The sequence below is a fragment of the Hevea brasiliensis genome, chromosome 11 (genome assembly GCF_030052815.1).
Source record: "Hevea brasiliensis isolate MT/VB/25A 57/8 chromosome 11, ASM3005281v1, whole genome shotgun sequence".
Lineage (NCBI taxonomy): Eukaryota > Viridiplantae > Streptophyta > Magnoliopsida > Malpighiales > Euphorbiaceae > Hevea > Hevea brasiliensis.
This window is the reverse complement of record NC_079503.1, coordinates 42,509,565-42,537,525: the sequence shown is the minus strand read 5'-3', so window position 1 is coordinate 42,537,525 and position 27,961 is coordinate 42,509,565.

The window sequence follows — 27,961 nt, the reverse complement described above, 5'->3', positions numbered from 1 at the left end:
CGGAATCCAGCAAATTGCAAGAAAATGCAGTACACACGGAAATGAACTTGGTAACATGTACCAACCCTAAAATACTATCGAATGTGACATATTAATAATATTAAAACCTAATTTACCTAGAATGCATCGAGGGTCGACATATTAGGTTGACTAAGCAAATATTAGAATTCAGTGAATTAATTATCAAGCATTATCGTTAGAGACAGTTTAAATGAGTACTGAAACACTTCAAATTGTGTTTCTCAGTTAGCAAAGACTCAGGGAAAGGAAAGGAAACACTGAGTCAAGGCCAGAGACGATTATCGAGGTTTGTGCACAACAGTTATTTCTTTTGAATTTTTCAATTGAAATAAATTATGACTATTTGTATATTATTGTTTTTAATTATGGAAATGTGTTTGAATGGAAACTTATTGCTTGAAAAGCATTGTAAATGGTTTGAAACTGTGGAAAAGATTATTTAGTGTGATTGTGAAAATTGAATTTACTTATGAATTGTGTTGCCATTTTGTGAATGAAATTATGACTTTGGAAATTTATTAGATTCTCACGAATCATTTGAATAAAATGTTTGGAATTGATTTTGTGTTCACACTTAGCATGACAGTATCGTATCATTCCTTCTCCATTTATGGGGTTGTGATCGTTTATTTTCCTTCTCCATTCATGGAGTCGTGATCGTTTATTTTTTTCCCCTCTCTAGTTTACCAGTTGAGGTGATCGGATGAGTACTCATTATATAGCTAGCTCCCTTCCTCATTGATTTCGATTAGCGGGGTTGTGATTGCTTTGTCGTGGTGTACAATGCGGCATTGATCGGAAATTTTGTGTCATGGCTTAAGTTGTGTATGAATTGGCAACACTGTATTCTTAAATTATTCGATAAAATTGTGTTATTATGAGTTTTGATAATTTGTGAAATGGAGTTTAAATTCTTATTGACATTCACTGTCTTTTGAATTTAACCATGTTTTGACTATTGAGATTTATTGTGATATTGTGAAATGGAGTTTAAATTCTTATTGACATTCACTGTCTTTTGAATTTAACTACGTTTTGATTAGTGAGATTTATTGTGATATTGTGTTAAATTCCTTATGACATTCATTGTTTTGAATTTAACTATGGTTTTACGTATCCATCATTTATATGATTTATGAATTGTGATTTAAAGTTGTATTTGGTTAATGTTGTGCACCACTGAGACATTGTCTCGTGATAGCTTTCATTCTTGTCATAAGTAGACAGATGGGCGAGCGTGAGACTAGACTGCTAGTACATTCAGTGAGAGATCATCGGGTATATTGAGTATACCACATTTTGCATTTTGTACTGTAATGTATGTTCACTGTATGTAAATATTGTTCTTGGTTTTGAGCAGTTGTAAATTAAAATTGTACATTGAAGTTGTAAAATAAATTATGAGTTATTTTGGCTTGTAAAAAAATTGTACTGTATTTCCTTATCTCAGTCTTTGAAAAATTACTGTGGATTTGAGTTGAGAAATATGTTGTGTTGAGAAATATGTTGGAGTTGAGATTTGGAAATATATTGAAGTGCTTTTTACAGGTTTTCTGAAGAACTGTTTTATCCAAAATACGGATGGCACTTTGCCAAAATTTTTACAGAAATTACTAATAGTCTAAATGTGTTAACTGTTTCAAGTTAGTTCACAAAAAGTTTTTAACACCTGTAAATAATGCTCACCACTGTAAAATGAAGTAAGAAAAGTTTTAAAATCCCTTGTAGTGTATTTAATGGGTTATCAGTAGACGAAGTTGGCAATTCATTAGGTATACTACGGGATCATGTTATACCTTACAGAGGGGTAGGGTGTGACAGTACTGATATCTCTAAGCTTATAGCAATTACTGTGGTACAGGTAGTTCACATAAATATAACCGAGTCACTGACTCTAGTTACCTTACAAATGTAGTATTTTGATAGGCTAGTTTTGAAGTTTTAAATTTCTGACTAGAATTTTCACATTTATTTCCCATAATAGTACTCTATTTGAGCGTAACTGTATCAAATTATAGATTACTTACAAATATTCTTAGTTTATTATATCACGAGGAAGCAAGTAGCTCTATACAATAATCTCATGTCGGTACTGTAATCTGCAGCTTACAATACAAACAATGAGAACATTACATAGTCACTACATTACAACCTCATGAACTAGGTTTTCTACTTCTTTTTTAATGCCCTCTACGAATCTGAGTCAATATCTTAACTTTGAATAATCAAAAGTAAACAGATCTGCATTAGTGTCACCTCAACTCTTATGAATGCAATGCATGTATGCACACTAGTTCTTTCTACTTATCTGTGCCTAGGAACGTCTAAACCGTGCTCTGATACCACTAAATATAACACCCCTCACCCGTCTACAGTATAGCCAAGCAAGGCGTGCTACACGGCGTGCCGGAACACCTAGTCTGTGATTATTTCATTTCCTGAACTCAATTTGATTTTAAGAAGTCTTTTATGTATTATTCATATCATGCTGGTACTATTTTCATACTCTGATAAAATTAGTGTTTCAAAAATGGTAATAAATATTTGGCAAGGTGCCGTCTGTCTTTCGGACAAACTGTCCTTCAAAACCTGTTGAAAACAGTTTAATATAATAATATCAAAATCTCAAATACTTCACAGTCTCTATTTCTCAGTAAAGTCAATAGACTTTTACAGTCATTAAACAGTTCCATGGCAATTACACAAACAGCCCACCATTAAATACCATCACATTTCATTGATAAATTTCATAAACTCACACATAAATTCATGATATTTAAGGCTGCCCAACATGGCAGTTTACTAAAGTATCAAAGTCCCACTATTAAACCCTTAATTCAAGCACTAACATACACATACTTGGATATTAACTTACTGTAACTTCCATTTGAGTTAATCAAGCTTAATTCCCATCCATTAGAGGTAAGAAAAACTCAACCACAACAAACTTTCATGGCTATCCAAAATTAAATATATCAATAACTCATCAAATCCTTAAAATTTCTTCACCATTCAATTCATCACAACCTTAATACAAACTTTAATGAAGCAAGGGATGAAAAACTAGCACTAACCTCAACTTGAGCTTGAAAAATCCTTGAAATTTCCTCTCCCTTTTGCTGCCTATAGGTTGCCCATGGTGTAAGGATCATTTTTCATGAAGGGAGCTTGAAGAAATAATGGCTTGATCATGGAGGACTTGAGCTCATGCATGAAACGGCCATCGTGAATTTGGGAGGATTTCACTTCGGCCATGGATGAAAGCTTGAAGAAAATGAAATGGTTTAGTGGAAAAATCTATCCCAATTACTTATATAGGTGGCTCAAGATGAGAGTTAGTGGAGCACTTAGGAATAATTTAATGTTTAATTAATTAAAGTTTCATTATTTGAATATTTGCCTCATTTCTTCCACTATTTATATAATGTACCACAATTTAATTTTTTATGATATTTTCAAAGTGTAATACCATTTATTTTGAATGGACATTGAGGTCAAAAGTCAACTTTAGGTGTCACTTGACCAAAATGCCCCTCTTTGGGTCAAATTCGGACTTTTTCGGTAACACCTATTTACTCCTTGTACCGCCGATTTCTTTAATTTTCGTTTTTCATTTATACTAACTTATTAATTTTTCTTTGACATTTCTAATGTCAATTACACCTCAGTAGACCTTTAATTATGACCTGAAAATATTTTCCCGAGTTTCCCGTAGTCCAGGGCTAGTCAATGGTCCTCGCCGTAACTTCCCAGTGCGGTCACCCATCGCTACAGGTTTAGCTCGTTTAACTTAGTCACATTTTATCTCTTTTATTTTTCCTTAATTTTTCTCATCACATATTTCATTATTTTATACTTCCTCACTGTCAATTAAGTGTTGTTCCAGACATCCCGACTTTCTGGGGCAGACATTAGCCATCAGAACAGTAGGATGTACGGACTACGAAAATGAGGGTGTTACAGAATCACTGGTGGTAAATCAATCTTATGTTAAACGTTTATGATGTGAAAACTCATTTGAATGATGCATCCCCAATAATAAAAAAAGACATAAAAAGAATAGAATAAAATAACTAATAAAAATTAAAAAAACAAAATATCTAAATTAGCTATATTGCCTGCCATCTAATATAAATAAAATTCCCTGGCAATGGCATCAAAAGCTTATTTGTTGGTAGCAATCCCCTACAAGTGCACGGATCCTTAACAAGTAATATAGAAGCGAGTAGATTATTGTTCCTACGAGGAATTTGTGAGTACTAAACTAAATAGAAATTGTAACCATCTAGACTACCAATTATGATAATAGGAATTCAAAACTAAATTAACTAGAGCTAATGAAGTAAAGGAAAGCAAAACAATTAAACTAAGAAAATCAATTAATGAAAGCAGTTCCAAAATTAGGGGATCACACTTCAACCTATTATAGATTTAATCTCATTTATTTAATATTTAGAAATTTGTTACTTTGAAGGAAATTAATCCTAATGTAACAACTTCTAATGTCCTTGAGATTGAAAGAAAAAAAGAGAAGAAGAACTTGGCTTTACAGAAAAGATGATGAAAAAGAAGCTTTCTCTCCCTTCAAAAGAAAAAAAAAATCCCTATCTTCTTCTCGTGTGGTTTCACTTATATACTTTAGGGATTTCCATATCCCTAAAGTTTGTGGAATCACTCTAGTTTAGATATTCAAATCCCAAAACAAGAGTTAATATAGATTAGTTGTCTTCCACTTAAAGTGACAATCTTTCCATGTGTCACTTTCTCATCCAATCATATTGATGAGTTGCCACCATAACATGGTGCCACTTGGCATCTTTTGCCACATCACCACCAAGCCACTAAGCCTCTTGGCTTTACAAGCCATATAAGCCAAATTAATTCTTTCTACAGTATAATTTATATTTAATATAAATTACATCATAATTAAACTCCTTTTATTATAAGTTTATATTTAACAATTACATATAAACTATTTTTCTTTTTATTATCCAATTCTTTGAATTTAGTTTCAAGTCATGCTAGGAACTTTGTAATTTTATTGCAAACTAATTTCATTAATTTAATTAATCAATCAAACTATTTAATTAATTAATCAAATTAATATAGTCTCAATCACATAAGTCCTATTTATGTGTGACTTTTTAGGTTCATAACTAATTGACAATGAGAATATGATATTAACTCTTTAATACCATTGGAACTCTTTCCATTCATAGAGTGAAATTCTCTTTCCACCCTTAGTTCTCATAAATCATGGTAAACACTTAACATAGCGTGCATTGACTACCCAATCAGTGATGAATGAAATTCATCCCATTCCTTAGAACCTCGAACATACATACAATTTACTAAAGTCTCTTAGCTATGAAGTCCTGATCCTAGTTAGGGTTATGGTATATGCCAAACCCTAACTGCTTTGGATCATATGTCCTCATCTAAATTCTAATTCTTGATTAATAAGACTTGTCACAAGGGTTTTACGATTGCCGGATGATTCTCACTGAAGAGGAGAAAGTGAGGAGTCACCACTTTAATTTTGAGGGAAATTAAAGAAAACCATTTGTAGAAATAAGATTTATGAAACCACTTCTAAAATAGAGATTCTAGGTTCGGGGTCCATACACGGATAGGGGAGGTGTTAGGCACCCCATATCGTCCCTCAACAAGGGTAAGTAGATTTAACGATGTGCACTTCATAATCTAAGAACGATAATTTTTGGGGTTAGAATTATGATGTTGGTCCCTATTATTGGTAAAAGGAATGTTTAATATTTCACCATCTTGGGTTTCCCAGGAACACAAGTATATGGGGTGACCCTACAGTGAATTGATGTTGTGTTTATTTCATTTGTTATGTATTTATTAAGTTTCTCCCTCTTTGAATTAGGACTCTAATTCCAAAGCAGTGTTATTTGGTTCCTAAAGATTCATAACGAGTGAGGAGCACTCTCTGCTCACACATTATGTACCTTATCATTGGCATTCCGAATAACTAAGGGTGCGGTGTGTGTAATGGATTTATAAGAATGAATATGAGTATAGATTTTCATCCCTATTAATTAGGACTCTAACTCAAAAGGGATGCATTAATCAAAACATAGAGCTCTCCCTTCTTTGATGAGGACTCTCAGTTAATGGAGGGAGGTCTCATCATCAGCATAATTATCTAAGAAATCCTTACTCTTATCATTTCATGCAAAATTATTTAATGTCTTTTTTTTTATAATAATATTTTATTTAACCAAGTTAAAGAGATTCTTCCTTGGTAATAAGGAGACCTCTAGAAGGACTCTCCATCGAGTCCCAAAAATTCAGGGTTCTTGGAAGGACTCTCCCGTGAACCAAACATTGAAATGTGTTTAATAAGTTCTGTCGAAAATAAAAGTTAGCAAGATATCTATAAAAATAAATTTAACATTAGGAATTTCAGGGAAAGGGGTCTCTCGATTTCCTGTAATGAGCTTTTCGTAAAAAGGCATAAAATAGTGGGAGTTTCCAGGAAATGACTCTCTCCCGATCTCTCCCATTTCATATTAGAATTTTAAACTAGGGATTTAGGAAAGAACTTTTTCCCAATCCTTTTAATTTAAAATTGTCGAAGACACAGGCAGTTCTAGGAAAAGACTCTTTCCTAACCTCTGTATCTGGAAAATATGAAAGGGAATGCGTGGGTGTTGAGCCAAACTCTTTACTGAACTTCCACGTAATTTCTCAATCTCTTGGTTGTCTGATCTTTCTTGATTCTGACCTCCTAGTTCTCTATCCGAACTTTTTGGCTCCAAATTTCTTATCAATAGTCTGAGGCTGTCTCGGGTTTCTAATCATCTATCTGTGGTTTGAGCTCATCCTGATTTTTGATCTTATAGCTTATCATCCGAGATTGTTTCAGGTTCTAATCTCATGACTTGCTTGCTCGGCCTAGTCTCAATTTCTAACCTCTTTGCCTATCTTAATCTTTCTATATCGATCCTATTCTCCCCATTATTTTCCCCATTTGTTAGAATCAAAAAAATTTAGTGTCATTGTTTCCATCCACATTCCATATGATATTTATGAGATTAGTAGCCTTTGTACCACCCGAACTCATATTTATAATACAAAATAAAAAGGTAAAAGGTGACAATGATAAAAAAAAAAAAGCAAAGTTCGCAGATGTCACGGTATAAAGTCATAAATAACATTAGTAAAATGAATTAAATTTGGCGCTGTCCTATTTTAAAAGCACTACGTGACATATTAACTCAAAGATTCTTATATCATGAACACCAACTAATCATGCTTGAGTGGTAAAGTTGGAACGCTTACCTATGGAGAGCTGAAGTAATGGAGGAGCCAATGCCGACATCCCATGAATCTGGAGAGATTAAAACTGAAACGATGAAAGAACTTGAGCTGCCAAAAGTGTTGAAGGCAAAAACTTGATGACGAACTAAGATTGAATTTCCAGGGTAATGCATAAGTATTGAAAATATGGATCACAGGACTTGTAGCTCTTCAGATGAGATATTTCAGAAAAATTGTTTCTAAAGTCTCTAAAAACTTTAAGAGCCTTTTGGATCAAAGGCCACATTTTTTAATTTCAGAGATTTTTTTGATAATCACTACCCTCTCTACAGTATTGCATGTAGGTATTTATAGGGAATGGGTATTCAAAATAGAGGGTCAGGATTCCAGCAGAAAGAGATGGAGGGCTTGGATTTAAAAAGACGTGATCCGATACCTTAAAATTAAAGAGAATCAAGATTGAGGGTTGAGATTTGGTTCAAAATCTCTGTCCTTTCATTCTTTAATCCAACGATTAGGGGTCTTGGCTTACAAAATAGATCCAAGGGCTAGGAACAAAAAGTGTTGAATATGTTATTTACCTTTGATCCGAGGGCATCAAATCCATCCTTACAATTATGATCAATGGTGTAAGTTGAGATGTACTGGGTTGCTTTAATTGTTTGAAATCTGATGGCAAAGAGTGCATCCTTACAAATGAATTGGGTGGTGAGGGCTAAATAGTACCCAAAATTAACTGACTCGGATATGATAGTAGAGGAATTACTCTTATGAATTAAGGGTTATGATTAAAAGCGATTCGACTCCCTTAGCCCTTCAATCTACATAAGTCATTCCTCGGTCTACTCAACCTCACATTGTGATTGACTGATCTGAGTCTTTGTAACACCCTCCCTGTAACACCCCTATATTCAATAGTGCGTTCTACTGTTTCTGTGACCAGTTTTGTCCGAACAGCTAAGATGCTTAGAACTACATTTAAATATGGATGAGGAGACATAAAATAATGAAATATAAGAAAAGAAAATACAAGAAAAATAAAGAAAAAATAATAGCAATGAAATGTAACCAAGTTAAACGAGCTGAGAACCCTAGCGATGGGTGACCGCACAGAGAAGTTGCAGCGTGGACCGTTGACTAGCCCTGAACCGCGGGAAACCCTAGAAAATATTTTTAAGACATAATTAAAGATCAATTGAAGTATAAATATTATTAGAAATATCAAATAAAAATTAATTAATTAATACAAAGAAAAATGGGAAATCGAGAAAACGACAAAACTCAATATTACAGAAAAATCGGGAATACAATCCGAACAAGGGCATTGTGGTTATTTGACACCCCTAGTTGTCTTTTGACCTAAATTTCCATTAAAAATAAATGATATTACACTTGGAAAATGTCATGAAAAATTAAATTGGTGGTACATAAATTAAATAGCAAAAGATAGGAGTTAAATGTGGGAATATGGAAACTTTAGAATAAATAAACATTAAACCCTTACTTAGTGCTCCACTAACTCCATTAAGTGAGCATGTAATCAACATATGGGCAAAAATAATTCATCTTCTTCAGCCTCCCAAAACCAGCCGAATCCTTTTCTTCTCTCAAGTTCATCCATGGCCGTCCATGGCCAAGCTTCACTCTTCCATGATCCAGCCAATTTTCTTCCATGATCCAACCAATTTTCTTCCATTTTCCTTCACTAACGTTGTTCTACACAACTTGGGTAGTAGATAGGTAGCAAGAAAATCAAGTTTTTGTGAGGTTTTGAAGAATTTCAAAAGTGGTAAGTATGTATTTTTTATTCTTGTTTCATTAAACCTAGAATAGGTGTTGTGGGTAATTGAATTGTGGAAGGATTTTTGAAGTTTGATGAGTTAATGGAGAGGTACATTTTTGGCAGCCATGGAACTTCAATAAGAGCAGTTTATCTTTGCATGTAAATGATAGATTAAAGTGTTGGTGTAAGTGTTTTTGTGTATAGGAATAAATTGGATAATGTATATTAAATGTATGTGTGATAGTACACTTGATTTTGGAAGCTTGGAAGCTAATTGAAAGAGATGTACAATTGGCAAATTTAAAGTGTAGGCCAAAATGTGTTGTTTCATGGTTTGGTTTATGGAATTATATTGTTGAATTATGGTGCTTGTTATGGCAGCATGTATATGTGTATAAAGGTTTGAGTATGGACATGTAAATGAGCTATTTCATGTGATTAAATTATTTGTAATTAGACTTGGAAAATTCAGTACTATAATGTGCATATTGAGAATGGTTGTAAGCTGCCAAAATGACGAAAAATAAGTTGCTAAATGTGTTTATGTTATGGTACAAACCAGAATGGGCATGGAAGAGTGACTTGGTAAGCATAGGATGTGTAATTGGTAAAGGATAAACAATGTGCAATAGGGCAGTGTAGGTTTTGGCTTAGAACCTTAAGTGTGTGGCTCCAATTGGTATGAGACCAATTGAAGGTGAAACTGGGCATAAAAAGTGCCAACTTTCATGAAGGAAGCTTAGCAAAATTCTGCTTGGAAGGTGACTTGAAAAATGACCAAATCCGGATTAGTGCTTTAAAAGCCTGAAAATTGACCATTTGGGCAGTAGTTGGTATTTTGCCATAAATCACTCAAAACAGGTCCAATTGACCTGAGAATTTTACCATGAATAGCTTAGACATATATCTACAATTCTTATGAAGACACCAAAGCTTAGAAATGGCCAGAACCAAGCCAAATAGCTTACATAAGTTCAGGTCTAAAAACTGGCCGAACCAAAAGTGACCTAAAAATGACCTAAACCTACCATTTTAGTACATTCTATCTAGCATTGGTAGATTGACCATAACTTGGTCTACATAACTCAGAATGACCTGAAATTTTGCTCCGCGTGCAACAGGACATAGACCTACAAGTTTATAGTTTTGACCAAAACTCGAAAACTGAGGGAACTAGGTCATCCGGTTAGGTCAAATTAGTATACCGAAATCCGACAAATTGCAATAAAATACAATATACATGAAAATGAATTGGGTAACATATACTAACACTAAAAGGCTATTAAATATGACACATTGGTAACATTAAAACCCAATTCACTTAGACTGCATCGAGGGTCAACATCTTAGGTTGACTAAGGAAATAATAGAATTCAATAAATTAAGTATTAAGCTTTATTATTAGAGACAGTTTAAATGAGTACTGCAACACTTCAATTGTGTGTTTCAGTTAGCAAATACTCAGGGAAAGGGAAGGCAACACTGAGTCAGGGCCAAGAGACAGTTATCAGAGGTTTGTGCACAACAGTTATTTCTTTTGAATTTTCAATTGAAATAAATTATGACTATTTGTATATTATTGTTTTAAATTGTGAAAAATTATTTGAATGATATTTGATGGATACTTATTGATTGAAAAGCATTGTAAATGGTTTGAAACCACAGCTATCATGTATATTGATTGAATTCCTCGCTAGCTTGTCTAGTGGGATGAATTGAATTCCCTCTCTGGCTGAAGTGTTGAGGTGTGTTCCTATTGAGGACGAATAGAATGAGTACTCATAGTATTGCTAGCTAGCTATGTTATTCCTCATTAGCCATCGGCTTTTGGGATAAATTGAATTCCTCACTAGCCATCGGCTTTTGGGACGAATTAAACTTTGGAACATGATTAAGCTGTGTGTGTGATTTATTGATATTTATTGTGATATTGTGAAATGGAGTTTAAATTCTTTATGACATTCATTGTCTTTGAATTTAACTATGGTTTTAAGTATCCATTATTTATATGACTTATGATTTGTGATTTAAAGTTGCATTTTGTTAATGTTGTGCACCATTGAGACAATGGCTCAGTGATAGCTTTTCATTGTGTCGCAGGTAGACAGACTGACAGGGCAGCAGACTAGGCTATTAGTATTACACTGAGAGATCATCGGGTATATTGAGTATACCGTATTTTGCATTTTGTATTGTAATTTATGTTCACTGTATGTATATAGTGTTTGCAATGTTTATTTTGGAAATAAATATGTTGGTTCGGGTTATATGAATGATGGTCTTTATTATTTGGATAATAATGACAAACACAAATTGAATGCAAGTGATCTAAAAGAATGCAATGCCATGGTGAAAACCAATTCAAGTTCAAAATATATTTGGCACTTAAGATTATGTCATATAGTAGAAGATAGGATTGCAAAATTGGAGAAAATGGGGATTCTATCCTCATTGGGCTCTGAGCCTACTCCAACTTGTGAATCTTGCCTTCAGGGTAAAATGACTAGATCACCCTTTGTTGGACAAGGGCTAAGAGCTGAAAATATTTTGGAGCTAATACATAGTGATGTATGTGGTCCATTTAAAGAAATGGCTAGAGGCGGTTTTCATTATTTTATTACCTTTACTGATGATAAATCAAGGTTTAGGTATTTGTATTTGATGAAATACAAACATGAATCTTTTGAAAAGTTCAAAGAATTTAAATCTGAAGTAGAAAATCAAACAGGAAAGAATATTAAAGCTCTTCGATCAGATCGTGGAGGTGAATATTTGAGTACTGAATTTGATGAATACTTGAGAGAGCATGGCATTGTTTCTCAGCTGACTCCTCCAGGAACGCCACAGCTGAATGGTGTATCTGAAAGGAGAAATCGTACCCTATTGGATATGGTACGTAGTATGATGAGCTATACTGATATGCCAATCTTCTTTTGGAGATTTGCATTAGAATCAGCTTTGTATATTCGAATAGGATTCCATCAAAATCGGTTTCTTCCACACCTTATGAGATATGGCATGGAAGAAAACCAAGTCTTAAGCATGTTAAGATTTGGGGTTGTCCACTTATATCAAAAGCGAACAACGATAAATTGGAGACCAGATCAGAAAAAGGTCGATTTGTTGGATATCCAAAAGATAGTTTTGGATATTATTTTTATTTGCCTACTTCACAAAAGGTTGTGATAAGTAGAGATGCCACATTTCTTGAACAACGGTTTGTTTAAGAAGGAGGCAAAGGAAGGCAAATAGAGTTAGAATTGGAGAATTCGACCAACCAGCATCGGATGGATATAGATCCATCTAGTCAACCAATACCCGTTGATGAAACATCTACGGCTATTCCTCGTAGAACAACTGGGTATCTCACCCACGGTGAGATATGGTTTTCTTCATGAAGAAGAACAAGAGTTGTCTACTCATGAAGAAGTAGATCATGGAGATGATCCACTTACCTATGAAGAAGCTATATCAGATATAGACTCTTCAAAATGGATTGATGCTATGAAATCCGAGATTGATTCCATGTATAGGAATCAAGTTTGGGATCTTGTTGACCCACCTGAAGGTATTATACCTATAGGCAACAAATGGGTTTTCAAGAAGAAAATTGGTTCTGATGGAAAGGTAGAGACCTATAAGGCAAGGCTAGTAGCGAAAGGGTTTCGCTAAAGGCAAGGAATCGACTATGAGGAGACTTTCTGCTTTGTGCCATGCTTAAATCAATTAGGATTTTATTAGCAATAGCTGCATACTATGATTATGAGATTTGGCAGATGGATGTCAAAACAGCTTTTCTCAATGGATACATTGAAGAAAACATTTTCATGGAACAACCTAGGGGATTTGAATCCCAAGATGGTTCCAAGATATGCAAGCTAAAGCGATCAATTTATAGGTTGAAACAAGCTTCGAGGAGTTGGAACATCCGTTTTGATGAAGCCATTAAATCCTTTGGTTTTATCAAAAATGAGGATGAGCCATGTGTATATAAGAAGGTTAGTGACAGTGCTATCACTTTCCTTGTCTTATATGTGGATGACATACTGTTGATGGGTAATGACACAGGTATGTTGACGACTATAAAGGTATGGTTGTCAAATACATTCTCCATGAAAGACTTAGGGGAGGCAACCTATATTCTTGGAATTCGCATCTATAAAGATAGAGCGAAAAGAATAATTGGTTTATCCCAAAGTCTATACTTGGAAAAGGTGTTAAAGAGGTTTAACATGCTTGATTCCAAGAGAGGATTGTTACCAGTGAGACATGGTATCCATCTTTCTAAAGAGATGTCTCCAAAGACACCTGAAGAAAGAGATAAGATGGCTAGGATTCCATATGCTTCGGCTATTGGAAGTTTAATGTATGCAATGTTGTGTACTAGGCTGAATATCGCATATGCTGTTAGTTTGACTAACAGGTATCAATCCAATCCAGGTTTGGAACACTGGATAGCTGTCAAGAATATTCTTAAGTACTTGAGAAGAACTAAGGATTTATTCTTGATTTATGGAGGTGGAGACTTGCAATTGGATGGTTATACTAATTCTGATTTCCAATCAGATATCGATGATAGAAAGTCTACCTCTGGATATGTGTTCATTTGTAATGGAGGTGCAGTCAGTTGGAAGGGTTCCAAATAGAGCACGACTGCAGATTCCATTATAGAGGCTGAGTATATTGCTGCATCAGATGCTGCAAAGGAAGCTGTTTGGATAAAGAAGTTCGTGATAGAACTTACAGTAGTTCCTTCCATTGAGTCATCAGTTCCACTACACTGTGACAATAATGGAGCAGTCATACAGGCTAAGGAACCAAGGTCTCACCAGAAATCCAAACACATAGAAAGGCGCTACCACATTATCAGAGAAATAGTTAGGCGAGGCGATGTAGCCATGCAGAAAATAGCATCAGCTGAAAATCCAGCTGATCCATTCACTAAGCCTATGTCACAGACTCAGTTAGACCGACATCTTGAGAAGATAGGTCTAAGATATTGTAATGAATGGCTCTAGTGCTAGTGGGAGATTGTTAGTAGTATGCTCTAGAGCATATCATTTAGTATGCATCTTGTACATATTTTTATTAATAAAAGGCATTTCCACTTTTCCGTTTACATAATATATTTATGTGTAATAGAAAAGGTCCATTGATATTTTGTTAGAAATATTATTCTTAAGTTGTTAAGAATATGAGTGACAATATTTCTAGCACGAAGTATCATAAATAGGTTCACAATCGAGGATACTTCATAATAAGGACATGACTTATCCAGAAAGTTGGTATTCATGTTTGTTCCCAAGTTATTTATATGAGATATAAATAAGATGGAATGGTGAGTCTCATGCCATATAACAAACATGATAGGCACTTATAAATGATAAGTAGGCCAAACCAGTGACACTTATGACAAGCACATGGAGTTTACTCTTGTCAATGTTTTGTCATAAATCATATCAGTGCAAATATTCTTTAGACCTGAGATAGCACAGTTATCTTGTATATAGGTAGTTTGAGTTTGATACTGCTTTCATACTTGTACTGTGTATAGGTATATGGGCATGTGTTGGCTCCTACTAGTTATATATGGAGGTAGGTGTTGATCAAGATGGAATCTGTTCCTCTAAGTAAATAGAGATAAAATCCTGTGTTCATTTAATTGTTCTTGATGTTTCAAGTTCCTGGCCAGGACAGATAGATTTATTCAGAAAATAGTTTCTGATGAGAAAATCTTTTTAATCAAGAACTGGAATTAAAAGAGAACATAATATTCATAGCAAATGGAGTTTGACATAAACCATGACTCCAGCTTGAGTTGGGATTTTGTAATGTAGAGATTCTAGTGCATGGTAACATATGATTATAGGTTCATTTAAGGTAAACCTTATTACTAATTAGGTGGCCATGGCATGCTATGCTAGGTGTTAACCATGGTCTATGAGGTTCATAAAATGATTTAGAGAAATCATTTATGGTAAGAAAGAGTTCTGATGATATTAAGAGTTGATATCATGTCTCATTGCCAATTAGTGATGAGCCTAGTAAGTCACACACATACACAAGTTATCACCTAATTAAATATGATTTAATTAATTAATTAAAGAGTTTAATTGATTAATTAAATTGGTTTGGTTTGCAATTAGTTTGCAAAGTCCCTAGCATGACTTGAAACCAAATCTAGATTATTAGATGTATAATATAAGTTAAATTTATATTTAAAGTGTTTAAATATGAATTTAATTAATGAGAAATTAATTAATAGAGATTAATTAATTAATTTATATTTGATATAAATTAATTAGAAGAAGAAAAATAATTATTTTGGGTTGAGAACTCAAAATTAAGACATAGGGGCATTTTGGTCATTTTGCAATGTGACACGTGGCACCATGAGATGGTGACACATGGCATAACACATAAGCTTGCCAAATGTTTTTTAATAATGAAGATGATTAAAATCAAGATTACATATAGGTTTGACACTTGGCACAATGTGATTGGGTCACTTAAACCTAGAGCTAATCAAAGGGTGACATGTGGCAAGGGTTTAATGTGTTAACCTAGCTATTTAAGTGTTGTTATGAGAAAATAAAAACAACCAGCAGCCACATTCCTTGGTCACACCATTTTGCAGCCCTCCCTCTATTCTTCTTCATCTCTCATCAATTCAAAGAGATTAGCCATTAATCTCTTGAATTAAGAACACTAAAAATTGTTTCTAGTGTCCTGTTTACATCTCTAATCACTTAAAAGGCAGAACTTGAATTTCTAATTAATAGAAAAGGCTTTAAAAGCTGTTCAAGGGCTGCCATAGGTGTTCTTGGTGTGGACAAGATAGAGGGATAACATCTGGTGTCTTGAAGACGAATCTCAAAGGCGCAGACACGCTGCAGTGCATCAAGAGGTTAGTGTAATCGTCTTGATTTAATCTAGGGTTCTAAAATTAATCTGATTAATTTTAAAATCTTAAATGGTAAATACAGATCCAAAAAACATATTAAAAGAGTTTTAATATGTTGTTTATCATTGAAATCAAATAGATAAAAATAAATCTTGCATGATGCATGTGACCCTAGATGAAAATTTTTGAATTCAATGGTATAAACTTGTGTTTTTCATGCTTCCGTTCCTTCAATTGATATCAGAGCCACTATATTTGCCATTTAGATTGTTGATTATATGATTTAATTGTGTGTTTGATCATGAGATCAAAAGATCATTGCTAGTTGCAAAGCAAGGTGGCGGCATATTTAAAAAAACAACATCAATGGTGTGCATGGTTTGGCTACCATGGGTGGTTCAAGGTTTGGCTTTTAATTCTGCAATTGTTGTATGATCTAAAAGCTCATCCTATGTCTAATTAAATTGTTCAATTAGAATTTTAATCACACAATTAAATTATGATTCAAATCAGAATTTTAAAAATTGTTTGAATGTGATTCAAATCTGAATTTTAAAAGTTGTTTGAATGTGATTCAAATTTGAATTTTTAAAGTTGTTTGAATCATATTTAAATCTGATTTTTTAAAATTGTTTGAATAAAATTCAGATCTGATTTTTTAAAAAATGTTTAAATGTGATTCAAATCTGATTTTTTAAAAAATGTTTGAATGTGATTCAAATCTGAATTTTTAAAGTTGTTTAAATGTGATTCAAATCTGAATTTTTAAATTTGTTTGAATGAGATTCAAATCTGAATTTTTAAATTTATTTGAATCATATTCAAATTTGGATTTTTAAGTTGAATATGAGATATTCAATTTAATTTAAGTATGTATGTTTTATTTAATTGTTAAATAGTGATATGCATGATGGATGATCATGGACTATAAAAGACCAATATGATTGGATTTATTTCTTTTATGTTTCTTTGGGATTGTAAATTAATTAATTTTTTTTAATTTATTTTGGGCATGTATTATTAAGTTTGTAATAATTTTTGGGTTGTAATTTCATTTATTTAAGTTCTTGTAAATTCGCCTTGGTATGCCAAGGATTACTATGTAATATTGGATTGCAAGAAGTTCAAGGAGGTCAAGAGCATTGGTGGGACCAGTGGGAGGAATTCAAGATCAAGTGTTGATTATGTACTCCTTCAGCAACTCTTGTAAAATGAATGAATGAAATGCACCTAGGAATGCCCTGATTCAATTCTTGGTGGCTCAGAATTGAATCCCTTAGAAAGTCCATGATCATACCATATTTACTGCTTATCCATGAATGCATGAGATGTATGGAAATGTATGCAATTATATGATATATGCATGCTAAATGGATAATGTGCAAAGTGAGACCTTAATAGTAATTAGAATGACCATAAAATCTTCCAAACAAATGATTAAGTTGGATATGTTATAATTAAAGTAATTATAACATAGGCCCTCCATTGGGACAATTATTTTAAGAAATTTTAAATAGTTGCATGAGATGCAATTAATTTAAGAGATTTTCTTAAGAATAATTGTTAAGCATGAGATGTTGTAAATATGTAAATGGTTTGGTGGCCAATATTGGATGTACCTGAGGACATTAAAATTATTTACATAATTACTGGCTCAATGGGATCAACTTAACTAATGCAAGATAAGTCAATAATGGATGTACCTGAGATTTTGAGCATTAGGGGCTAGGTAAATGATTGAACCTCACATGAGATGTGATGGGCAAGGAGTTGCTCACTTATAGTTTATTGTAATTCCAATAATGGATGTACCTGAGGATGATCAATAGAATTATAAGAATTCAATCACCCACTAGAAATCCATCCGACTAGGATTTCCGTTTCCCACTTTGGAAGTGTAGGATTCGCTAAGTTAGTGGGAGGACCAATTTGATTAAAAGACCATAATCATTTTGGTTAATTACATGATACATTTACTAATTAATCTGGTTATTTTCTGCAGTTAATTTTCTGATAAAAATGAGCACAAAACAACCACCACCATCCAATATCCTTGCGAGCATACTTGATCACAATAGGTTGACAGGACCAAATCTGTCTGATTGGCTAAGAAATTTGAAGCTTGTCCTGAACTTTGAACATATAGGATATGTTGTAGATTCAAATGTTCCTGGTCCCTTACCTCTAGAGGCCACACAAGAGGAACATGATACTTTGGACAAGTGGAAGGAGCATGATATGAGAGCTAAGTGTTACATGCTTGCTTCCATGAGTAATGAGTTACAGAAGCAACATGAGAACATGCAGAGTGCGAGTGAGATCCTCCTTCACCTACAAGAGTTGTATGGTGAGCACAGCAGGAATGCTAGGTATGAGATATCTAGAGAGCTATTCCATATAAGGATGTCTGAGGGACAGAATGTTGGGGATCATGTCCACAAGATGATTCGGCTGATTGAGCAGTTGGAACATCTTGACTTCAACATGGATTTCCAACTACAGACGGATTTGATCCTTCAGTCCCTTCCTGAGTCTTTTGGGAATTTTGTGACAAATTTCCATATGACTAGACAGGAATGCACCTTAGTTGGTTTACTCAACATGCTGGTTATTGCCCAAAAGAATATGCCAGGCAATAAAGGGAAAGAGGTAGCTTTGATTGCATCTTCTTCTGCTGGAAAGTCCAACAAGAAGAAGGGCAATAAGAAAAAGAAACCTCAGATTCCTGGTCCTTCCAAGAAAATAGCTAAACAGAAAAGGAAGACTAAAGCTGATGGAGGCAAAGGAAAGTGTTTCCACTGCCAAAAGGATGGGCACTGGAAAAGGAACTGCCCAGAGTATCTTGCTTCTCTGAAGGACAAGAAGGATACACCTTCGGAAGGTATGTCCATATCTTGTTATTTAGATTCTGATGATACTCATAGTTCATCTACAGCTTGAGTTTTTTCTCACATTTCTAATGATATGCAGGAACTAGCAAACAGTAGCAGCTTGCGTTCTTAAGATATTAGAGTCCGGATTGGCAATGGCTCAACTGTTGAAGCTTTAGCCATAGGATCTAAATCATTTTACATGTTTTGACATGTTTTGTGTTTGGATAATATTTTATATGTACCTGATGCTTTTAAGAACATCATTTCTATATCTAGTTTGACTAGAAATGGCTATGAATTTCAGTTCACTGATGATGTTTGCAATATTTATTTTGGAAATAAATATGTTGGTTCGGGTTATATGAATGATGGTCTTTATTATTTGGATAATAATGACAAACACAAATTGAATGCAAGTGATCTAAAAGAATGCAATGCCATGGTGAAAACCAACTCAAGTTCAAAATATATTTGGCACTTAAGATTATGTCATATTGCAGAAGATAGGATTGCAAAATTGGAGAAAATGGGGATTCTATCCTCATTGGGCTCTGAGCCTACTCCAACTTGTGAATCTTGCCTTCAGGGTAAAATGACTAGATCACCCTTTGTTGGACAAGGGCTAAGAGCTGAAAATATTTTGGAGTTAATACATAGTGATGTATGTGGTCCATTTAAAGAAATGGCTAGAGGGGGTTTTCATTATTTTATTTCCTTCACTGATGATAAATCAAGGTTTGGGTATTTGTATTTGATGAAATACAAACATGAATCTTTTGAAAAGTTCAAAGAATTTAAATCTAAAGTAGAAAATCAAACAGGAAAGAATATTAAAGCTCTTCGATCAGATCGTGTAGGTGAATATTTGAATACTGAATTTGATGAATACTTGAGAGAGCATGGCATTGTTTCTCAGCTGACTCCTCCAGGAACGCCACAGCTGAATGGTGTATCTGAAAGGAGAAATCGTACCCTATTGGATATGGTACGTAGTATGATGAGCTATACTGATATGCCAATCTTCTTTTGGGGATTTGCATTAGAATCAGCTTTGTATATTCTGAATAGGATTCCATCAAAATCAGTTTTTTCCACACCTTATGAGATATGGCATGGAAGAAAACCAAGTCTTAAGCATGTTAAGATTTGGGGTTGTCCAGCTTATATCAAAAAGCTGAACACTGATAAATTGGAGACCAGATCGGAAAAATGTCGATTTGTTGGATATCCAAAAGATAGTTTTGGATATTATTTTTATTTGCCTACTTCACAAAAGGTTGTGATAAGTAGAGATGCCACATTTCTTGAACAACAGTTTGTTCAAGAAGGAGGCAAAGGAAGGCAAATAGAGTTAGAATTGGAGAATTCTGACCAACTAACAGATCAGATGGATATAGATCCATCTAGTCAACCAATACCCATTGATGAAACATCTACAGCTGTTCCTCGTAGAATAACCAGGGTATCTCACCCACCAGTGAGATATGGTTTTCTTCATGAAGAAGAACAAGAGTTGTCTACTCATGAAGAAGTAGATCATGGAGATGATCCACTTACCTATGAAGAAGCTATATCAGATATAGACTCTTCAAAATGGATTGATGCTATGAAATCCGAGATTGATTCCATGTATAAGAATCAAGTTTGGGATCTTATTGACCCACCTGAAGGTATTATACCTATAGGGAACAAATGGGTTTTCAAGAAGAAAATTGGTTCTGATGGAAAGGTAGAGACCTATAAGGCAAGGCTAGTAGCGAAAGGGTTTCGCCAAAGGCAAGGAATCGACTATGAGGAGACTTTCTACTTTGTTGCCATGCTTAAATCAATTAGGATTTTATTAGCAATAGTGCATACTATGATTATGAGATTTGGCGATGGATGTCAAAGCGACTTTTCTCAATGGATACATTGAAGAAAACATATTCATGGAACAACCTAGGGGATTTGAATCCCAAGATGGTTCCAAGGTATGCAAGCTAAAGCGATCCATTTATGGGTTGAAACAAGCTTCGAGGAGTTGGAACATCCGTTTTGATGAAGCCATTAAATCCTTTGGTTTTATCAAAAATGAGGATGAGCCATGTGTATATAAGAAGGTTAGTGACAGTGCTATCACTTTCCTTGTCTTATATGTGGATGACATCCTGTTGATGGGTAATGACACAGGTATGTTGACGACTATAAAGGTATGGTTGTCAAATACATTCTCCATGAAAGACTTAGGGGAGGCAACCTATATTCTTGGAATTCGCATCTATAGAGATAGAGCGAAAAGAATAATTGGTTTATCCCAAAGTCTATACTTGGAAAAGGTGTTAAAGAGGTTTAACATGCTTGATTCCAAGAGAGGATTGTTACCAGTGAGACATGGTATCCATCTTTCTAAAGAGATGTCTCCAAAGACACCAAGAAAGAGATAAGATGGCCAGATTCCATATGCTTGGCTATTGGAAGTTTAATGTATGGATTGTTGTGTACTAGGTGGATATCGCATATCTCGTTAGTTTGACTAACAGGTATCAATCCAATCCAGTTTGGAACATCGATAGTCGTCAAGAATATTCTTAAGTACTTGAGAAGAACTAAGGATTTATTCTTGATTTATGGAGGTGGAGACTTGCAATTGGATGGTTATACTGATTTTGATTTCCAATCAGATATCGATGATAGAAAGTCTACCTCTGGATATGTGTTCATTTGTAATGGAGGTGCAGTCAGTTGGAAGAGTTCCAAATAGAGCACGACTGCAGATTCCACTACAGAGGCTGAGTATATTCTCGCATCGATGTCTTGCAAAAGAAGCTGTTTGGATATAGAAGTTCGTGATAGAACTTACAGTAGTTCCTTCCATTGAGTCAGCAGTTCCACTACACTGTGACAATAATGGAGCAGTCATACAAGCTAAGGAACCAAGGTCTCACCAGAAATCCAAACACATAGAAAGGCGCTACCACATTATCAGAGAAATAGTTGGGCGAGGCGATGTAGCCATGCAGAAAATAGCATCAGCTGAAAATCCAGCTGATCCATTCACTAAGTGTCACACCCTACCCCTCTGTAAGGCATAACATGATCCCGTAGTATACCTAATGAATTACCAACTCCATCTACTGATAACCCATTAAATACACTACAAGGGATTTTAAAACTTTTCTTACCTTTTTTTTTTTAACAGTGGTGAGCACTTTTTACAGGTGTTAAAAACTTTTTTAAACTGAAGTGAAAGAACTAACACATTTGACTTATTTGGAATTTCTGTAAAAATTTTGGCAGAGTGCCATCTGTATTTTGGATAAAACAGTTCTTCAGAAAACTTGTAAAAAGCACTTCAATATTTTTCCGAATCTCAACTCCAATAAAATTCAACACAATATTTTTCTCAACTCAATCCACAACAATTTTTCAGTATTTTCAAAGGATGAGATAAAAGAAATATAATACAAATTTTACAAGTCAAAATAACTCATAATTCACTTTACAACTTCAATGTACAATTTTAATTTACAACTGCTCAAATAATTTACATACATATTATTATATGCTTACATCAGACCTATGTACATGGGTATACCTATAATATACCCGAGTCGATCCAAAGTGTCTTCAAAGAAACTTACTCACTGCTCTATGCTCTTCTTACCTGCGACAGCATACAAAGCTATCGCTGAGTGGTGAACTCAGTGGTGCACAACTATAATTTAAAACATAGTACAATATACATTGACAAAATTTACAGTAAATAAATTGGAAATCTGAATACTCATCAAATTCCAAAACTCAAAATATTCATTGCCAATAATGTAAATCATTTGTATAAATGACTTTGATCACAAAATTCAATTTATCAAATCATGACTAACCATTTAAGTAATTCCAACAAAATCAATTATACATAAACCATAATTGAAATCACAATTCTTTACCATTCAAAAGCCATTTTGTATCTCAAAAATTATTCTTTATCTCACTAACTATGTAAGACTAATCCGAAAGGGCCATCTTCGGGGTGATTCTAACTCCCTATGGTCGGGGAGGTCGAATCATCGTGCACAGTACCATCACAATAATGAATCTTCCGCAAGGGCCATAACGATAAAATAAACTTAGATCTAACCTCAAATCAGAGGAAAATCTAAGCCTGTGCACGTACCATGGTAATCAAAACACAACTAACTCCATTGTCTTCTCAACAAATGAGAGAGACGGGTAATAACCTAGTCAAGCATCTATAGTGAGATATAAAACAATATCACAATCCTTTTAGTGAGCATAAATCACAATATAATTTGATTCAAAGTCAATTCCAATATCCAATAATTTTTATGCTCATCACAATTCAAATCATAAATTTGCATTTTTCCACGAAAATTACCATCATAATTCAAAACATGTTCTATTACAATTTTCCAAAACATAATTTATTCAATCCATAACAATGCTTAATACTTGTGGAAATACCATTTCACAAAGCTAAATTCATACATACTATAACAATTTTCAATAATCATTGAATTAAATCCAATGCTTGTTAAACATAATACATAAGAAAAATATGTCATTTAATCATATGAAATATTCAAACAAAATTAGTTAAAAACTAGTTGTGCACAAACCTCTGATAACTGTCTCCTGGTCTGGACTCAGTATTTCCTTCTCTTTTTCTGAGTCTTTGCTAACTGAGAAACACAATTTGAAGTGTTTCAGTACTAAATTAAACTGTCTCTATCGATAATATTTGACAAATAATTCACTGAAAGCTATTACTTGCTTAATCACCTAATATACCGACCCTCGATGTGTTCTAGGTAATTTAGGTTTTAGTGTCACTAATATGTCACATTCGATAGTGTTTTAGGGTTGGTACACGTTACCAATTTCATTTTCTTATTTAGTGCATTTTCTTGCAATTTGCTGGATTCCGGGATACTAGATTTACCTAGCTGGACGACCTAGTTCCCTCGGTTTTCAGCTTTTGGTCAAAACTACCAACTTGTAGATCTATGTCTTATGGAACGCGGGGCAAAATTTTAGGTCAATCCGAGTTATGTAGACCAAGTTATGGTCATTTTACTATTGCTGGTCAAATGGCATCAAATTAGGTCATTTTAGGTCAATTTTGGTCAACTTTGGTTCGGCTAGTTTTTGGACCCGAACTTGTGCAAGCTGTTTGACTTGCTTATGGTCATTTCTGGGCTTTGGTGTCTTCATAAGACTTGTAGGTATGGATCTTAACTATTCATGGCTAAAATTGCAGGTCAATTGGACCTGTTTTGAGTGAAGTATGGCCTATACACTAACTGCTGCCCAAATGGTCAGTTTTCAGGTTTCACTTACACTTAATCCGAATTGGTCATTTTTTTATGCTACCTTGCAAGCAGAATTTTGGTATGCTTTCTTAATCAAAGTTGGCACATTTTGTGCCTAGTTTCACCTCCAATTGGTCTCATACCAATTGAAGTTACACATTTAAAGTTATAGGCTAAAATGCATACTGCCCTTAATTACCTTGCTTAAACATAAATCAATGACACATTTACCTTACTATATGTCCACTTCCCTTACCAATTCTGTTTTGGTACATTACCAAAATCATATACCACCTTACCTTAAAGTTATTTTGGGCTGATTACAAACATCCTCAATACACCAAATAAAACTCCAATTCATAAAGTCCAAATAAAACAATACATATACATGGACATTTCTAATTCTTACACATACTTTACACAACCAATTTACATACACACTCATCAATCCTCAATGTCACAATTCTGCCCATATCTTCATGAACACATACATTTATCAAAGAAGCCTCAAGGCTGCCGAAAAGCTTCACCATGCCAAAGTGTCCATAATTCATCAATTTCCATTCCAAGTGCATAATCACCATTTACATGTGGAATTAACTACTAGGACATCAATTCGCCCTATTCAACATGAATTCCCATCAAATATATGTAAAATAAATCATCAAATATACAACTCCATGGCTGCCCAAAATTGATATATCAAGAACTCCTCAAACTTGAAAATTTTCTTCACAATTCAAACACCCGTAACAAGTGTACAAACTTTAACAAAGCAAAGTTCAAAAATACAAACTTACCTATGGTTGGGGCTTGTTAAACCTTCACCAAACTCCTTGATTTTGGTATCAATCTCTTCCTTGTGATGTGGGGACAATTTTTAGTGAAGCTACCTAGGTGATTGGAGGTAAATTGAAGGAGTGCATGAAGCTTAAAGAAAAATGGCCATGGAGGTTTTGGGAGCTTTTCATTTACGGCATGGATGATTCTCAAGCTTGAAGATGAAGTGTTTAGTGGAGAAATCTGCCCACTAACACATTTTATAATCCTTAGTTTATTCCTTAGTGGTCCACTCACTTTGGTTTAATCATTTTATATGTTAAATGTATTATTTACACAATCTTCACTCCACTTTTGGCTATTTACATTAGGTACCACCAAATTAATTCTTCATTTTATTTTCTAAGTGTAATATTATTTATTTTTAATGGGAATTTAGGTCAAAAGACAATTCGGGATGTCAAATGACCATAATGCCCCTGTTCGGGTTGCATTCCCGATTTTTCGGTAACACCGGGTTTTGTCTGTTTTTCGATTTCTCACTTTTCTTTGTACTAATTATTTAATTTTTCTTTGATATTTATAATGATATTTATACTTCCATAAGGGTCTATTTAAGTCCCAAAAATATTTTCCAGGGTTCCCCGCAGTCCAGGGCTAGTCAAAGGTCCACGCCGTGACTTCCCGGTGCGGTCACCCATCGCTAGGGTTCTCGGCTCGCTTAACTTGGTTACATTTCTTTGCTATTATTTTTCCTTTGTTTTTCTTGTATTTTCTTTTCTTGTATTTCATTATTTTATGTCTCCTCACTCATAACGAAGTGTAGTTCTAGGCATCCTAACTGTCCGGACAACACTGGTCACCAGAACAATAGTATGCACTACCGAACTTAGGGGTGTTACAATTCTCCCCCCCCTTAAATAAATTTCGTCTCGAAATTTCACCTGGTATTAGTCTATGAACAGCTGTGGGTGCTGTCTCTTCATATCCTCTTCACGTTACAAAGTAGCTTCCTGGCTTGAATGATGGTTCCACAGCACTTTAACCAGGTGTATTTGTTTATTCCTCAGCTGCTTCACCTCATAAGCCAGAATTATTATGGGTTCTTCCTCGTATGAGAGGTTTGGATTTACTTCAATCTCTTCAACTAATAGTACATGAGATGGGTCTGATCTGTACCTCCTTGACATGGACACATGGAAGACATTGTGTATCCTTGCTAACTCTGGAGGTAATGCCAACCGATATGCCAAAGGACCCACTCTTTCCAGAACCTCATATGGTCCGATGAAACGAGGACTCAGTTTCCCTTTTCTGCCAAATCTCATAATCCTTTTCCAAGGAGAAACTTTAAGGAATACCTTATCACCCACTGCATATTCAATATCTCTTCTTTTCAAATCAACATAGGACTTCTGACGGTCTGATGCAGCCTTGAGTCTATCCCTAATCAATCTGATCTTTTCCTCTGTCTACTGAACAATTTCTGGCCCAATGATCTTCCTTTCACCTACTTCATCCCAACATAAGGGAGTTCTTCACTTTCTGCCATACAAAGCTTCATATGGAGGCATCCCAATGCTTGATTGGTAGCTGTTGTTATAAGCAAACTCAATCAAAGGCAAGTGTGTATCCCAACTACCTTCAAATTCAATCACACAAGCCCGTAGCATATCCTCCAATATCTGAATTACCCTTTCAGACTGGCCATCTGTCTATGTGTGGAATGCTGTGCTGAAGTTCAATCTAGTTCTTAGGGCTCTTTGACGACTACCACAGAATCTAGAAGTGAACCTAGGATCTCTGTCAGATACAATTGATACTGGCACTCCATGCAATTTTACAATTTCATTTATGTACAATCTGGCCAATCTTTCCAGGCTATAGTCCATCCGGACTAGCAAAAAGTGATTAGACTTGGTTAGTCTATCAACTATAACCTATACTGCATCATGACTATTCTGTGTCCTCAGAAATCTCATCACAAAATCCATAGTTATCTGTTCCCTTACAATGTTTCATAGGGTGCCACTTGTATGCTAGCTTGACACTTATCAATGTATACAAATTCTGTTAGTGGGATGTATCTGTCCCATCTCCCCTCGGATTCAATGATACAAGTTCTCGATATATTCTTGAGGACTTGTCACATTTTACCGGTTATTATTATCATTTCATTTCATTATTTATAGGAACTCAATGAGTTTCCGAATTTACCTGAATTACTTATTTCAATTGTCCATCTGTCTGAGGATGATACGTTGTACTGATATCTCTAAGCTTATAGCAATTACTGTGGTACAGGTAGTTCACATTATTGTAACCGAGTTACTAACTCCAGCTACCTTACAAGTGTAGTCTTTCGACAGGCTAGTTCTGAAGTTTTAAATTTCTGACTAAAATTTTCATATTTATTTCCAGTAATAATACCCTATTCGGGTGCAACTGTATCAATTTATAGATTACTTACAAATATTATTACTTTATTGTACCACGAGGAAGCATGTAGCTCTACACAATAATCCCGTGTCGGTACTATAATCTGTAGCTTACAATACAAACATCGAGAACATTACATAGTTACTACATTATAACCTCATGGGCTAGGTTTTCTAACATCTTATCTTTCTCGAATCCACTAATATCCCAAACCGATTTTGATTACAATTTCCTTTGACAATTACTAATAGTAGCATCTTTTCCCTCATCTAGAGAAATTCTATTACTGTAACTTACTTTTAGGTCCTCTTGCCTTACATTAAGTAGGCTCGCTAATTAGTTTTATAATTTACGGTATGTTAGAAAATACTTTTTAGCTAACAATTCTTCCAAAAGTAATGTCAATCATACTTGTTATTATAGTTATTATCCTAAAGGACTAGTCACTAACGCATCAAAATTTATTCCCCTATAAGGGAATAGCAACAAAACATAGAATTCTAACACTAACATATAAATAAGTAGTGCTGGGATCAAATAATAACTCATTGTTTCCTTCAAAAAT